The 16,928-nt window shown below is 54.4% G+C and overlaps 1 long non-coding RNA gene across 1 annotated transcript; it reads left to right on the top strand.

The window, feature by feature from the left end:
* The first annotated feature begins 4,743 nt into the window (after positions 1–4,743).
* On the top strand, positions 4,744–8,596 carry LOC144291215 (uncharacterized). The gene is made up of 2 exons (XR_013358543.1): positions 4,744–4,849; positions 7,910–8,596. It is a non-coding gene; the product is annotated as an uncharacterized LOC144291215 (long non-coding RNA).
* Positions 8,597–16,928: the final 8,332 nt, after the last annotated feature.

Here is a 16,928-nt window from a genome sequence, read left to right as displayed (position 1 = left end):
AGATCTCTGTTCCTTCTGGGAACTTGGGGAGGCCACTTGCCTCCTTGGGTCTCAGGATTTCCATCTGCGTGATGCCAAGAATACTCTCACCACCCTGCTTGGCCCGGGTCAGATTCTGGTCGCCCTGGCCACCTCATCTCTCCCGGGAAGCCCCCCTTGGCACCCTTCGTGATGGTCTTTGGCGACAGTGTCAAGTGGCATTTATTGTGGATCTAGAGGGCCTTGGCAGGCTCTGGGCCGGGGGTGGTGACAGGGGAGGAAAGAAGATGAGCCCCGGCTTTGAAGAGAGGCTAATATGGGCGGGGGACCTGGACCTGAACCCGTGTGACCTTGGGCCCGCCTCGTAACCTGTCTTCACCTTGGTTTCTTTAACTGGTGGAAGGAGCACGGCGCTTCTCCCCCGCAGGCCGGGGGGCCTGTGAGCCTGTGTACGCAGCAGCACTTTGAGACTGGAATACATGGTAGAGATACAAGCTGTTCTCAATCATGGACACGCTCCTTTTGGTGGAATGCAGAAAAATTCAACCAGGTCTGCCTTGACGAAGTTTGCAGAGCTATATAGGAACTTTCAAATCCCTTTTGACTCTGACTCGATCTCCACAGAGTAAGTTGTACTCATGCTGCAGATTCACAGGGCTCTTTGCTCTGGACTTAAACAAGCCCCAGGGCCTTTGCATGGCTGCCTGAATACTCCCCATTAGCATTGCTTGTCTTCGCACTTCGTTCAGGTTCTTCTCAAAGCTTCCCTTAGCAGAGAAATCTTCCCTGACTCCCTTATTTAATATACCCCCCTCTCCCCCACCCCATGCCCACCCATCACTTTCACTCTGCATTTATTTCCCTTCAGAGCATGTAGCTCATTATATATTACTCATTGCTCTGATCCTCCTGCCAGGCTGCAAGCTCCATGAGGGCCTGCGCTTGTCCCCCATGCCTGACATGCAGTTCTTTCCCAGGAAATACTTATTGATTGAATCAAAAAGCCAAAGAAGACGATTGAATCCCTCAGAGGCATCAGAGAAGACAGGCAGGGCCAGATCTCCAGATCTAGAAGCTCTTTCCTCCTCGGGCCCCTGCGTCTAGGTTTCCGGGGTGAGGAGCAGCACTGCCTCTGGACCACCGCGGCTGCTTCTCGAAGGGCGTTGGCTCGGCCTCGGTTCCCAATGGCCCTCAGACATCTCTGATCTCTGAGCGTGCAGCAGGCTGTTGCAGTTCACGTCCTACTCGGTCATCAGTCACTTTGTCCCCCCTTGACCCTCCCCACGTTTCCCAATGATTGTGACATTTATCAATTCCCTACTAGGGGCCTCGAAGGGTGCTAACCGCTATGGGTGATTTAGAGAAATATAACGTGACTCTTCCCCCTGAAGTACGCTGGAGGCAGAACGGCTGAGTGGTTAAGGCCGGGAGACTGTCTCCTGATGATAGAAAGTCTGGGTTTAAACCCTGGTTTACTACTTACCAGCTGCAGGACTTGCACAAGTCACTTAAACTCCCTGTACCTCAGGTTCTTCACCTGAAAAGCGGGAGTAATAACAGTCTGTCCTTTCTTAGGGTAACATGAGCTCATGAAGGGTGAGGTTGGCACGTGGCTCACCTTAGCTTTCACTGTTTTGTTGGATTCTACTGTGGAAGGTGGAGTAACAAGATGCAGCCGAGGACCAACCAGTGCAGTATTTATAAAGGCGTGTCCGCCCTGTACGCCGGGGTAGGAGGGAAAGAACCCTGCTATGGGGCCATCCGACCTGAGGAGGAAAGCCTGCTTGTCACCAGCAAGCTGTGAGGCCCTGAGCAAGCAACCAGCCGTCCTGGAACTCTAGGTTCCTCTTTTATAAAACATGGATCTGGGGACCCCTGGGTGGCTCAGCCAGTGAGGCCGAGGTCATGATCTCAGGGTCCTGGGATCGAGCCCTGCATGGGGCTCTGTGCTCAGCTGGGAGTCTTCTCCTCCCTCTCTCTCTCTACCCACTCCCACCCCTTGTGTGCTCTCTCTCTCTCTCAAGGAATAAATAAAATCTTAAAAACAAACAAACATGGATCCATACTTTTACTTAATAGACTCCTCATGAAGACTTACTGAAATGACCATTTTTTGCCCCATCTGTGCCTCCTGCCGTTCAGAAATCCCAGTGCGAAGGCAAAGCCTGTCCTGATTGAGTGGGAATTGGGTATACCTCCCTGAGAGACCCAGGAAGACTCCATGCAGAAAGAGGGTTTAGGATTCTTAAAAAAAAAAAAAAAAAGAAGAAAAAGAATAAAAAAAAAATGTGCTCTATCAAAACAGACAAAAAGATGGAGGATAATGGTTGGTTTAGGGAATGTGTTAACTTCTGGGTTAGGAAGATCTGCATCCAATAAGCCGATGTCATAGAATTCTAGAAACCCCACCACGGGAGGGACCAGCTCATTGGAGAAACCCCTAAGCCATCCACAAAAAGGTCATCCCACCTCTAGGTGAAGACTTCCAGGGTGGCCCATACACTGTCACAGGAGGTTTGGACTTTTGGTGAGGTCAGCTTTCAGATTTGCTCCAAACTCTTTCTTCCTCCTTTTCAACTTCCGCCAGTCCCTGGCAGAGAGCATTTTTCTCATTTCTTCCCTCTGTGACTTGGAAGGGATTGAATCTTAAAGGTAATCTGCTGAGCAGATTACTGTACAGTTTTTTAAATGGCCAGGATTAAGACAAATCAATACTAGCAACAGTTTAGATAAAAATTAAAAAATTCACAAAGCGCCCGTTCATGGTGGTTGAATAGCAGCACCTCGGTCATCCTCCGTGAGGTCTGCGAGGCAGGACGGTGGCACCAGTGACTAACCCTAGCCGTGATAACAGGTTAAAAGCATATTTCTCAGTTACAACAGATTTCCTAGGATCGCATCCGGAGACCAGTTCATTCCATCAACGTCACTGAGCAGCCACCAGGCTGTGGGAGGCGGTAAATCCAACATAGGCCTGCACGGTGGCTTTCTCTTTGTGGGGCTAGTATCCCTGTTTCGAACCTCATTCATAAGATGGGAATCCAAAATGTGATCGATATTTTTACCAAAGCTGTGGGACAGCAGCAAGCAGCCTACACTTGAGCTGGAAGGTCTTGACGCAGGGCTGGGATGAGGGTGTTGAGAGGGAAGCACATGGACACAGAGCAGGGAGGCGCTCGTTCTCAGGGATCCCCCGTCACCCTCGTCCCAGCCCTGCCATCCCGCCTCTCCTGGGTCTGGCAGTCTGTGGTTCGGTGCATAAAAATGAGGTATGTGGTCTTGCTGGGAAAGCTTCCTTTTCAAATAGCGCGTCCATTCTTCACGGGCAGGGACTCTTCCTCCAGAATCATCTTCAGAGCCTGCAGTGCATTTTAGATGCCGGGACACCCGTGAAGATTGCAAAGCTTAGTCTTCTGAAGGTGAATTTGACGTTTGGCCATAGACACAAATCATCTGTGGTCGAATCTGGAGACCAGTCCAGAGCAGGCAAGTCAGCGGATGCTATGTCGGGGTCAAAAGTAGGTTTCTAGGAGAGTCTTGTAAATTGGTGTTGAAGGCCGTCTTCACGGAGGGGTTGGAGAAGGTGATTGAGCTCTTGCAACCGGTTCCGTATCGAAACATGCCTCTGAGGGTAACTACTCTGAAGCCAACACTCATCCTCTTCGGAAAGTGTTGTAGTGTTTACCCCGAAAGCCACCCCCAATACTCTCTGAGTCAAACTTTGTGTTATTCATTAGAGCAAACAGAAACCATTTAACTTATCTCCGGCCTTTTTTTCCCTTAAAGGTCAGAAGTCTGGAGAGATTACATAAGAATGACATATTACAAAACTGTAGATGTAGGTATTTGTTTTAAAATTCATGGAGTAACCCTCAAGAGAAGTTGAACGGAACTGAAACACCTCAATTTTTAACTTCCGGAACATGTCAATTTCTCTCTAGGTCCGATACAACGTTTAGTGTTCTGGAAATCCGAGGTGAAGAGTCGTTCCCGGCGGGTCATCTGAGGCCAGGCATTCACTGAAGTACTCTGGAGGGGTTAGAGACGGAGGGGAGAGGGCCCTTGGGATAGTTCTACTGCTGATCTCAAAAATCTGGGCTGGCAGAGGGGGGAAGGAAGAACTGGAGAGCCTGCCTACCTTTAACGGGTAAGGCAGTTCCGAGAACTCAGACTCACCGACTTCGAGTGTGGTCACGCAGCGTGGACCCACCGTGGAAAAACAGAACTCATGAGTTTCCTTCCTCAAGAACCCCATATCCCCCCCAAATTTGTGCTGGGCTCCTCCTCCCTCCAGAGTTCCACTCGCCCCTTTACCGTCCTTGCCCCACAGCTCCTACCGCTGGTGAGAACCTGGTGGCCCCAGATGTCAATCACTAGACTTCGGTGGCAGCCTGTTCGGGTCCAAGTCCCTCCGGCCACTTCCCGGTGGCACGGCCTCCAGGTAGACGTGGCCTCCGGCTGTGTGTCCCTGCCACTCAAGTTTCCAGGAAACCATTGGGTTCAAGTGTTCTGAGAACTGCAAGCTGCTCAACCCTCCTATTAGTCTGTAAATTGGAGCCTCGGGCACACATTTATACTCCCTGATAATTAATTATTTGATAGCAGAGTATTGCTAATTGTTTTATGGTTTCGCAATGATGTGTGGTGCCTTAGAATTGGTTCAAAGCCAGAATCAAAACATCATGTGCCTTCCAGGTATTTTGAGAAAAGGAATGATGTTTGAATAAAGGGAGTGAGAGGGGGAAAGTCCAAAGGTTTATGCTTGGAGGGGAAAGAGGAAGAGAACAAATACCCTTTGAGCACCTACTATGGGCTGGGCACTGGCGAGTGACTTTCTACCTCGTTCTTTTTGATCCACCGCTGCTAGAAGGTAGGGCTATTAGCTCGGTGGAGACTCGGAGAGGTTAATAGGTGTTGCACAAAGTCACAGAACTAGTGAGAGGCAGAGCCGGGGTTTCACCCCACAGTCCAGCTGAGCCTGGGAAGCGCGGAGAGGGGGGAGAGGGGACCCGTAGGTGGTGGAGCTGGGCAGAAAGCAGAGGGGGAGCTTGCGCGGAGGTAAGCGTGTCTTGGGGGGACAAGATGCTTGAGAGAGGAACCAACGGAAGGGGTGGAGAACGAAGGGCAGTGAAGGCAAAGCAAGGCCTCCTTCCCGCGTGATCTCATTCAACGAGTGTCTGCAATCTCAGCTGCTCCACCTGTCTAGAACCTCCGCTGCACAAGGCGGAGGGTCGGGGGTGGAGGGGTGGGGGGGGTGAGGAGGGATGGGGCAGCGGGAGTGAGGCGCTAACACGTGGGTGAGCATCAAACCCACGCGCAAGGGGTGCTCACGGGCCCCCGGCGGTGCTGCCCCGAGGGGTGCGCAGAGGAAATGAAATAGTTGTAGTTCCCGACCTCTGACCCTTGCTCCCTAGTAGCAGATTACCAGCATCATTCCTAGCTGGGTGATGGAGGGCCGGTTACTTTACCTCTCTGGGCCTCAGTTTCCTCACCTGTATAAGGGGATCATAAAAATAGCACCCACCTGGCACATGGGAACGTTCCTTTGGGGGCCGGGAGCTGAATGCTGCAGCTTAGAGCCGAGGGTGGCTCCTGGGCTGTATTCCCCGCGCGAACCTACGGTAGGAACTCCAGACTCTTACAATACAGATAAGGCCCCCTTCAGCCCTAGTACCTCACCGGAAAGAAGGGGATGCATGCATGCACGTGTGTGTGTGTGTGTGTGCGCGCGTGCATGTAGACACGAGTGCATGGTGCCGGCTGTCTCTACAGCAGAGCAGAATAGGAAGCTGCAGCCTCTTCCCCACGATGTGCCTGCACCCCCCAGATCCAGGTCTTGTGTCTCCCCATCCTGGGCTGGCGAGATGTTGGAATCAGTCCCCAGACACAGCTCAGGGTGGTGGTGGGAGGGAGACCCTTAGGGAAATGTGCCATTACCCTCTTCTGGGCGACTCTCCGTGTCCCCGGCCCCTCGAGGGAGCCAGGCCCCGGTGTGTTCTCTCCTGCGCCGGTAGCAGATATGTGGCCACAGCCCCTGTTCTCTGCCGTGGGGCTGGTGGACGGGGACCCTGCAAGTGGGGCGCGTCGATGTTCGCTCTGCTTTTCTGGCCGAAAGATTCTCCAGGCCCAGGAAGGAAATTAAGGCAGCTCTGAGGTGGACCCAGACTGAACCCCAGGCTTCCGCGAGAACCAGGACTCTATGAGTGAGAAGGAACTTAGGGGTGTGTCTGGTCCAGTCTCCCACGGGGCATCCCTGGGGGCGACCCTCGATTATGTTTACCTTAATCTGCTTGCTCTGGGGACTGGGGTTTGGCCTGGCCTTTGCGAGTGTGGCTTCCTCTGCCTTGAACACCCTTCTGCCTCTGGCTTGGGTGACCTCAACCCTTCCGTCAAGCCTTGGCTTAGTCGCCACTTTCTCCAGGAAGCCCTCTGTGATTTCCTCCAGAAGGGATGTTGCTTCCCCTGCTCTGTGGTTCCCTCTACCCGCAATCATCCTCTGTTACGCCACACAACCCCAGAGCGTGCTTTGGTTTATTCCATTGTCTGTTTCTCCATCTGGGTGGTAGCCCTGGAGGACAGAGGCTGAGTCTGTCGTATTCAGTCCATAGCCCTAGGGCCTGGAGTGGTGGGCTCGCAGCAGGTGCTTGCTCAGTGAATGTTTGTTGACCCAAATGAGAAGCTGGGGCAGGTGGATTCTCTGGGCTAGAAGCGACAGAGGTGACCTAGAATCATGTAGAACTTTACGGGGGGCAGGGGGAGACAGACAAAAGGAGAGGCCCCCTGGGTACCCTGCTTCCACCCCCTTTACTTGATTTTTTTTTTTTTTTTGATGTTTGTTTTTTAAACAGACAGAAGTTCGAGAGCAATAGGCCATTTAAATAGTCTCATATTTGGGGTTCCCACGCCTTGGTCATTGTGGATCAGCCTTATCAGGGGTTGAGTTGAGCACATTTGGTTGCAGAGACCTCCTACTCCTCCCCCCGCCCCCAACCACCACCACCCAAAAAACCCCAAACAAAGCAGGGACTGGTCTCAGGTCTACACGTGCAGTCATGATGGAGACAGAATTTCCTGGAAAGTTGGGACCTGGGGCTGCAGTGGGGCCCAGGCTCCGTAAGAATAGATGCATCAGGCGTCTGTATCCAAGACGGTGCCAGGGACCTCTTACATCCAGAGATCCGTGGATCTCGCTTTAGAGCTGCGCTGTCGATGCGATGGGGCCCGTCCCCTCCGTCTCCTTGCGTCTGACTGGGGCTATGCTCTCCCAGGAGGGGCGGGCATCATGTCATGCCAGGCATAGACGTGGGCTTCGGGTCGGCCGGAAGACTGACTGTCCCCGGGGTTAGGATCCATTCCCGGCCCAGTGAGTTGTAGTTTGTTGAGGGGGAATGCGGAAGGAAGCGGGACCATAAGGTATAAAATGTGGTCCCCATGCCAGGCAGAGCTGGAGGTGGATGGGCCCAGGGAACATACCCCGTATGATCCGTTACACCCAACTATGACCCTTCTCCCCACCCAGAGCTCCTCTCTGAGGCCGCTACAATACAAATTTTCCACACCTAGTCCTCAATCCTACATCATAAATATCAGAATGTAGTATTTATTGCCTTCCTACAGACCGGGTGTCAAGACAAAAAAGAAATAATAATTCTAAATCTCACACAAGGGCTTCGGAGATCAATGAGGTAATTTATATGAAATAGTTTGGGCTCCCAGGGAAACAAGGTGTGGCATAAATTTAGACTTTTTCACTGCATGCCTCCCCCGCCACCACCCCCCGTGCCAATAACTCACCCCAGTGCATGCAAAGCTCACTTGGCCATACAGTCTGTGCAGGCTGCTCTCTGAGTCCAGAATGGAATATTCTGGCCTGGTGCGGACTTGCTCTAACCGCCGTGCAGACACCTGTCTCAAATATTTTTCCTCACAGGGCAGGATGGACATAAATGACAGGCGCTGTGCTCGGGATCTGGGACACGATGGCCCGTCTGAATGACACCTGCGGATCACACCATCAAACTCCTAGTGGCTGCAAACTCAACTTTGGATGCCAAAGCCCGGTGTTTCTTGTGAATCCAAACAACCAAGTTTCTTGAAGCAGCGTGAAAGCACCCTGGTGCCATCACTGCAAGGCCGCGACACGGGCCTTGAGACCCGTGCTCTATCACGGGTCCATCTTTGGAAAAGGGATGACCCTTTATTGAGCATCCCCTTTCTGCAGGGAGCTAGACCTTTCCAAAAGAGTTGCTTGGACCCGGGCCCTCCTACCCTCCTCTTTTGAGCCCGTGTCACTCAGGCTTTTGCCCCCACGGCCCCAGGAGAACTGCTCTGGCTGAGGCCGCCGTGACCCCGGCCATCCTCACAGCCAGGGGCTGATTCTCTTCCTTCGTGGGAGTCCCCTTGTCAGCAGCATTTGATACCATCAGGTCGCTCTTTCTTGCAACAGGAGGGACGGCTTGGCTTCCAGAACGCCGTGTCTTCAGCTCTGTCTCCACGCTGCAGGACTCCTTACGGCACCTTCTGGCTTGACCGGAGTTTGGCAAACCAGAACCCGCAAACCAGATCCAGCTTGCCCATCCTTCTCTCTCTTTCAAATAAATAAAACATTTTTAAAAGAGATTTTATTATTTATTTTAGGGATGAAGGGGAGGAGCAGAGGGAGAGGGCCAGGCAGGCTCCGGGGTAGGCCCAGACCCCGAGACCACGACCTGAACTGAACTGAACAGTCAGACGATCAACCGACCGAGCCACCCAGGTGCCCCCTTGCCACCTATTTTTGTAAATAAAGATTTATTGGAGCTCAACCGTGGCCATTCGTTTCCGTATCACCTCTGGCCACCACGGTGGCAGAGTCGAGTGGTAGCAACAGAGACCAGATAAAGCTGAAAATACTTCTTACGTGGCCCTTTATGGAAAAAGCTCGCCAAGCCCTGGCATAGACTCCGTGGGGACCCTGGCTTTCCTATGCCTCCCCCACCACCCCTAGTCTTCTTTGCCTTCTCTGGGGTCCTTGAACTCTTCTCTGTCTGCACTTAGACCCTGGCTGAGCATCACCCAACCCACCGGCAGGTATACCCAGCCGTCGACTCCGCGCCTCCACTTGCTTGCCCGATGGCCTTCTCAAACTTCAGTGTGCCCTAAGCTGCCTGCTTCTCTGCAGACCTGCCCCTGGGGCAGTTTCCCTCCTTTCAGTCAGTGGCAACCCGGGGTCTCCGGCCCCGCGCGCAGCCCAAGTACCTGAAACACCCATCGCCTCTTCCCAGCAGTATCTCCGTGGCCTCCGACTGGCATCTCTCTCGGCTCTTGTCCCTTCCAGCTTCTTTTCCTTGCACTGGGCAAGGGGATCCTTTCTTCACCGAAGCCAAACGTACCCTTTGGCTGCCTTCCTAGCCCCCCCCGGGGTAACATTTAGCTCTTCTCTCCTGCCTCCTCCTGCTCGAGCCCCGGTCTGACTTTATCTCCTTCGTCAGGCTCACCCGCCTGACTCACCGTGCTCCAGCTGCGGTGCTCTCCTTGCTGCGGGACGGCGACGAGCAGGCTCCTGCCCCAGGATCTCTGTCCGGCTGTTCCTTCGTCGGCACCCTCCTCCCCCAGATCTGTGCATGACTCCCTGCCTCGTGTCTCCTCATCACGAACCTCTCCTGATGCCCCTTAAATCAAAGAGCCGTCGTGCCCCGCCTGCTTCCTGCCCCCACCCAGGTGTACCCCGTGTTTACGTGTTTGTCGCGTGGCCCCTCTCTGCTGTAAGCCCTACAAAGGCAGACCGTTGTCCTGTTTGCAGTCCTATTGCCTGGAGTAGGGCTTGGCGTGTGATAGGCACTCGATGATTAAAACGTCTGTTACGTCTTACAGGTCTGGGGACCCTATTTTAGAGCCCAGAGTGATGGGCCTCCAGGAGATTAAGGTCCCTGCACAAGGCCAAGGAGGGTGGCGGTAGGGCAGCGCTGGAGCTGGTACCCGGAGCCGCCTGACGGCAGCATCAGCGCTCGCTGGGCAAGGACGCGCTGGCCTATGAAGTGGCTCTGGGGCTTGTTTTGTGGAAAGACAGCTGTGCCGGGGCCTAAAGGACTCCGGGGCCCATTGATAACTCCTGTGAGCTTTTGTCTTCCTTATCGTATTTCTGTTGGGGGTTCTGATCACCCAGGGCGGGGGGTGTGGATGTGTGAGTCCCCTAAATTGACCCCAACGTAGGATTCCCATTGGTTTGCACCATCAGGAGACGTTCCCTCTCCTTATGAACCGACACCATCGGTATGTTGGGTTGGGCTTTAGCAGTCTTTTGTGGATGACCAAATGCCTGGAATTTTAAGGTAGTTGTTGGTTTCTTTGTTGTTGTTTTTTGTTTGTTTGTTTGTTTGTTTGTTTTGTTTTGGGTCTGCCTGCCTTCCATCTTCCTTCCTTCCTCCCTCCCTTTCCCCCTCCCCAGCTTCTAAACTCTGGTTTCCAGACCTCACCATGCAGTGCTTTCTCCCCCTTCCTGCGTGATCCTGTGACGGTCTCCTTCAACGTGGCCTGAGCAGAGGTGTCCGGGCTCCTGCGCCATGAGAGGGGGGGGGCTGCGGGCTGCAGGCCATAAGGAGAGCCTTGGGTCGCGTCCCGTGGCTGACTGTCGCATCCCCTGCAGAAAGTTCGGCCCCGCTTCTTTCAGTCCTCGCCACTGTCAAGTCCTTCCTTTCCCGTCACTCGAGTCATCTGTCCCCCCTTGTGGTTCTGGTGCATTGCCAGCATCTTTTGTCCCTTACACCTGCCCCACTCGGGAGGCAGCGTGTGGAACCCCGGGGGCAGCGGCCTGGGAAGGTTTATCACATCCCTGCCCTTGTGCACTTGCACACACACACACACACACACACACATGCACACACTCCGCTGGCCACACGCGGACCTGGTGGCCCTTGAACAAACAGGCCGTCATTGTCAAACTTTGCTCTGGGAGTTTCCCTTTAATCCCCGCCGGCCTTGCCACCTCCACCTTCTCCCAGCCTCGGCAAGGTTTGGTTTGATTTTTAATCTGATTGCAAAGTGTTTGACCTCTTGAGAGATTTGGAGATCACAGGGGTCATGTGAGAAAGGAGGCTGCCCGCCAGAGGTCCCACCCCCACCCGACCCCGCTGCCCAGCTGCCCGTCTCCGTCCCTCCTCCTCATGGCTCCTCTTCATTTCAGCCACGCCAGGGATGATCCAGGGGGTAGTCGTTTGTCATCCCGCCCTTGGAGTTTTCTAGACTCTCTTTTCTCCCTCTCCCCTGCCCTGGCAACTTTCTCCCTTTGACCATTTGGCCGGCGGCTCAGCGGCCCGCAGAGGCCCCAGCAGGAGTCCCGGCCGCCCGCACCTGCCGTGGCCCCGGGCGAGCCACCCTCCGACACCTGTGGGGGCAGATGGAGCCGAGCAGCCACAGCCCCCCCCCACCCCCCCAGGGCCGCGGGGACCGAACAGGGCTGCGCACCGCCCCGAGGCCCCGGGCACTGTCGCTGCTGCTGGTGTGATTGATTCTCTTGTTTGTGAAACAATTGAACTTTCCTCCAGAAGATTAGCGGGTAGAGAGAAAGCCTGGAAGCCTGAGCGGCCTCCGGGAGAACAGGCTGGAAGCTCGAGCAGAACCAAAGCCGGTGCCTGCGGGTCGGGGGGTGGCGGGGCCCAGGCTGGGGGCGTTTATTGACTCCGTATTATTATGACAAGGCGCTCCATGCATCACATGACTGTCGTTCGTGGTCACATGGCTTCCTTTCCTTCGCGCCCGGAGACCAGAACCTGCAATTGTCTTTTGGTCAATGACTCAGTGGAGACATCCTGTCCTTCCCGAGCTGTCGGTTTGGAGCGTCCAGGGAGCCTGGGAATCCCGGTCTCCGGGCTGTATCACGGGACACGTGGGATGGGCCACTCACCTGGGCTGAGCGTGCTACCACCCCCCTGATGTGTGGTCTTCTCCACAAGCCCGGGAGGTGTTTCTGTGACTGTCACCGTGTATAAATGGGGGTGCGAGGCTCAGGAATTTGCCTGAGGCCACGCAGCTTGCCACGGGCCTGCATCAAGCCCCAGACGGATCCAACAGCAAAGCGGGCCCTTGCTCCTGCCGTCCCACTACACCTACTCCTTCCTCAGGACGCCCCCGGCTCACCTGTATCGTGTTGGATGAAAGCACATCCTGCTTTCCTCTTATATCCACGACAGGTTGCTGAATGAAGACCCCCCTTGCATTTTCACCTTTTACAACACACCTCCCAACAGAGCCCCTCCTAACTGACATTCTCTACACTGTCTGTGAAGTTACCTTTTCACCAGACTCACTTCACATTCCTTGTTCTGTCAGGGTCACGATACCCCCCTGGTGAGGAAGAGAACCACGATGTGGTTGCCCCAAACCCCCCCTTTGGGTGCATGTCTGTCCCCAGCACTCACCTAGGGGTCCCAACCAGAATCACTTCATGAAAATATATGTGTGCGGCGTGAGGTAGGGGTGCCACGTGTAGAAGAGGGGCCAGCAGGTGTTGGCGACCCAGCTGCTTCAATATTTCTAGGAGGGGATCTCAGAATAATGTAAAATCGATGCCTATGTTCTACAGAAGGGAAAAGGGTAGTCATGGTTGGATGGGGAAGAAGGACTTGCACCCGACAAGAGGGAGAAGAGAGGAAGGATCACCTTCAGGAGAAGAAGATGTGGAGGCAGGACCCAAACCCAGGACAGGCCGATGCAGCCGAATAGCCCAGGTCTCGGGAGCCTCACGGGGTCTGAGTGCCAGTCCACAGCAGGCCGAGTTTTGCAAAGTGAGGTGGGCTTGAGCCCTGCCTGGGAAAGCTCACTGCTCTGGGGCCAGGGTTCTAGGAGGGGGGGTTCAGCCCCGGGCCTGGGGCAAGAGGTACAGGGAGAAATTCAGATGAACTAACCCGTCCTGTCCCCACCCCGCACAGGGCTCGAACATAAGGGCTCTATCTTGGAATCCACTGGGCTGTGTGTTAAATTCAGATTCCTGGGCCTCTTCTCTTGAGGTTGAGATTTAATATTCTGGGGACCAAGACATTCCCATGAAAAAAAAATTTTTTTTTTTAAGATTTATTTATTTTTTAGTTGAGAGAGAGGGAGAGGGAGAAGCAGACTCCCTGCTGAGTGGACAGCCAGACACGGGGCTCGGTCCCAGGACCCCGGGGATCATGACCTGAGCTGAAGGCAGATGCCCAGCCGGCTGAGCCACCCGGGTGCCCTGATACCCGCGTTTTAATGAGAGCCCCCCAAGGCTCTGAAGCGGAGATCTGTAGTCCATCCACTGACTTGGATGGATGGACAGAGAGCTCAGGAAAACCTCAGACCTGCTCCTGGCTACCAGGGCCCCCAAGAGCCTGCCGGCCATCAGCCCCACCGCTGGCTGTAATTGGGGCCTCTTGCACCTACTGTTTGGGGGAGACAGACAAGTTCACCCCTGGAGCTGGCCACTCACCTGGATGCACAGAGCCAGGTAGAGGATGCCAGAGTGTCGGAAAGGGGCCGCCCCCCATTTCTAGGCCTGGGTGCTGCCGCAGGAAGCCCTGGACTTGGGGGGTTCAAGATGAGGGCTCTAGCTGAGTCTTCCACCGACCTCCCCAAGCCTTAGTGCCCTTATCTGTAAAATGGGCCAACGTGCATTTTTAGTTCTGAGGGTCACTGAGCAGATGCTCTGAAGACATGTATGTGGAGGTGTCCAGCACGGCACGTGGCAAGGCCGGGAAGCGGCCATCACGGCTCCCAGGGACCACAGACATTTCAGATCCCTCACCCAGTGCCAGGCACAGCCCCTGGCGCTGCACAAGTGCAAACTCGTGTAACCCTGGCAGCAGCCCCACGAGGCGGCTACTGTTATCCTCGTTCACTCCCCAGGAAAGAGCACAGAGACGTGAAACAACTTGCCCAAGATCCCACAGCTTGGACCCAGGCCATCTGTCCCTACAGTTGGTGTTGCTTAATGGTTGGTATGCTGTTGTGCCACTGGGGAGAGGCCTCTTCAGTCACGTTCTCCCCCTGCCCCTCAACTGTTTTTGAAGCATTTGTGAGCCACCGACCCTTCGCTCCAAATGACACCTTGTAAGGAAATGCCTCACAAAAATAGATACCCATGGAGCAACTTGGGTGGAAAGGGGGTGCTGTGGGCCACAGCCTAGCCCCCTCCCCCACTTCCCAGAGGAGCCCCACAGGGCGGTTGAAAACTAGAATAGCAACATCACCGAGTGATAACTAATTGGAGCTTAAAGCGCTCTTGGAATTTGGGATAGAAACACGTGATTTGTTCCTGACCTCAAGGCGGGGACCTTATCTACCCAGCCCGACAATCACTACACCTACACGCAAACACACACTCCCACACACTACACACACACACACACACACACACACACACACACGGGCCCCATCCTCTGCTCCCCCCAAATCCTGTATTGCGTGGGAATCTGGTTGAGTTGGGGGAGGGTAGACGGGAGCCCCCAGCCTCGTGGGGTATCCGCCCCACACACAGTGGCCCTGCCCTTGAGCCAGACCCCTCAGCACCTTGCTGCACCGCAAGCCTCTTCCTCCCAGGACCTCCGTGAACGAGCGGCCTCGTTAAAGCCCATTTCACAGATGCAGAAAGTCTCCACCCTGGTGGCCTTTCACGGGCGGATCACAGGGGACTCAGTCCTCACACTCAGCAGCGGCGCTGGCGGAGGACACTGGCCTTGGCCCTCAGCAGCCCTGGGAAGGGGCAGTGGTGGAGGAGACTCAGGATGAGGAGATGAGAAGTGCAAAGCCCGCTTCCCGGTGGAGGAGCCTGGCTGGCTGAGGACGCCCAGTGAGCCCATCAGTAATTGGACCTTGGGGCACCTGGCGGGGGGAGGGGGGTGGATTTAGGGATGGAGAAGAAGCCTGTGGGAGTACTTGTAATAATACTCACGACAGCTACAAACTTGAGTGGGTGCTCCCTGCATGATGAACCCAGTTCCTACACCGCCACAAATCACAGGCCTTGTCTAGCTGTCTCTGGGTGAGAATTGGAGGCAAATTTTTTTTAGTGTTTTATTTTTTCATGAGAGACACAGAGAGGGAGAGAGGGAGAGAGGCAGAGACACAGGCAGAAGGAGAAGCAGCTCCCTGTAGGGAGCCTGATGTGGGACTTGATCCCAGGACCCCAGGGTCACGCCCTGGGCCAAAGGCAGACACTTAACCAGTGAGCCACCCACGTGTCCCTGCAGGCAAATTTTTAGGCATTTCTCAGTTCACTGCTGCTTGGAAGATGTTGGAAATGTCTCAGCCAGTGACGTAGGGTGTTTGGAGATCATGGGTATTTTTTTTTTTTTTTAAGATTTTATTTCTTTATTCACGAGAGACACAGGCAGAGGGAGAAGCAGGATCCCTGCAGGGAGCCCAGTGCAGGACTCGATCCCAGGACCCCAGGATCATGCCCTGAGCCGAAGGGAGACGCTCAACCACTGAGCCACCCAGGTGCCCCCGAGATGATGGGTCTTAAAGCTGTGTGTGTGAGATGAATTGCAAGGGAATCCTGGCATGGGGTCAGGGGCCATTGCCCCATGCGTCTTTGGGCCTGATATGACCTATTTCAGGACATGGCCCTGGAAAGGAACACACTGTAGAGGCATCGGAAAGCTACACGGCAGTAGGATAGAGACTCTGAATCAAGTGGCCCGGAGTGGGGTCGGATGTGGCCTCCAGCATGACCCTAGAGGAAAGCCGAAGCTGAGAATCACTGTTCTAAACTCTTGGCCCTGGAGGTGTGATCCCCACCCCACCCCCAGCCCTGGTGTCCCCTGGAAACTTGCTGGAAATGCAGATTCTCAGGCCCCTGCCCCCTCTAGACCTACCAAAACCACATTCATATCCTAAGTGCTTCTCAGACTTGAATGTGCCTACACACTGGGGGAGGGCCTTGTTCAAATGTAGTTTCTGACTGGGATTCGGATCCGCTCAGTGCTAAACCTGAGAGGTGCTCCTGAGCCCAGGCGGTGGTCAGCATGATAACTGACTTTCCCGCAGCGTCTGGAGCTCACCAGGCCTTCACACAGACTCTTATCCTAACTCTTACCCTCATGCTGCCCTGCAAAGCTGGTGGGCTGGCACTATTTACCCCACTGGGGGGAGGGGTTCTGTTTTGCAAGCGGAAGGCTGAGGCTTAGAGCCCTAACGCCACCTCTTCTTGCTCATGGCCCTCCAGCTCACATGCGACCAAGATGGGACTTGGAGCTGCAATTCTTGTGGCATCGGCTACCGCACCCCATCACCCGGGGTCTCAAGCCTCCTGTGACTGCTTGCTAGTTGAATGACAGGTTAGCGCACTCCGTGAAGGGAGAAAATGATTCACGTGTGACTTGTGTGAGGGGAAGAAAAGAGTCACAGGTCACTGGTTCTCAACCTTGGTTATATGATGGAATCTTCTACGGGAGCTTTAAAAAATACCCAAGCCTGTGTCCCAGCCCCGGCGATTCTGATTTAACTGATCTGGTTGTGGCCTGTGCTTTGCGATATATTTAGAGTCACCCCAGTGATTCTAATGTGCAGCTGAGGCTGGGAATTTCCTTTCTTTTTTTTTTTTTCTTTTTAAAGATTTGTTTATTTATTTGAGAGAGAGTGAGAGAGAGAAAGCAAGCATAAGTGGGAGGGGCAGAGGGAGAGGGAATTACAAGCAGACTCTGAGCTGAGTGCTAAGCCCAACATGGGGCTCAATCTCACAACCCTGAGATCACGACCTGAACCAAAACCAAGATTCAGATGCTTAACCGACTGAGCCAGCCAGGTGCCTCTGGAAACCTCCTTCTGTCTCCCATACCTCCTGACACAGTCCTGTCTCTGTGCGGACACAGCCTCTGATTGCAAGATCCTTCCTGTTGATTTTGGATGGATTCCTATGGAATCCATCCATTGCCCCTGAGCCTAGCGGGGGGGGGGGGGGGGGCTTCCTGCGGGGACAAACATGCTCTTCCAGGATCCCAACCCACAAC

Source organism: Canis aureus, chromosome 2 (genome assembly GCF_053574225.1).
Source record: "Canis aureus isolate CA01 chromosome 2, VMU_Caureus_v.1.0, whole genome shotgun sequence".
Taxonomy (NCBI): Eukaryota; Metazoa; Chordata; class Mammalia; order Carnivora; family Canidae; genus Canis; species Canis aureus.
This window is presented reverse-complemented; position numbering and strand designations above follow the sequence as displayed.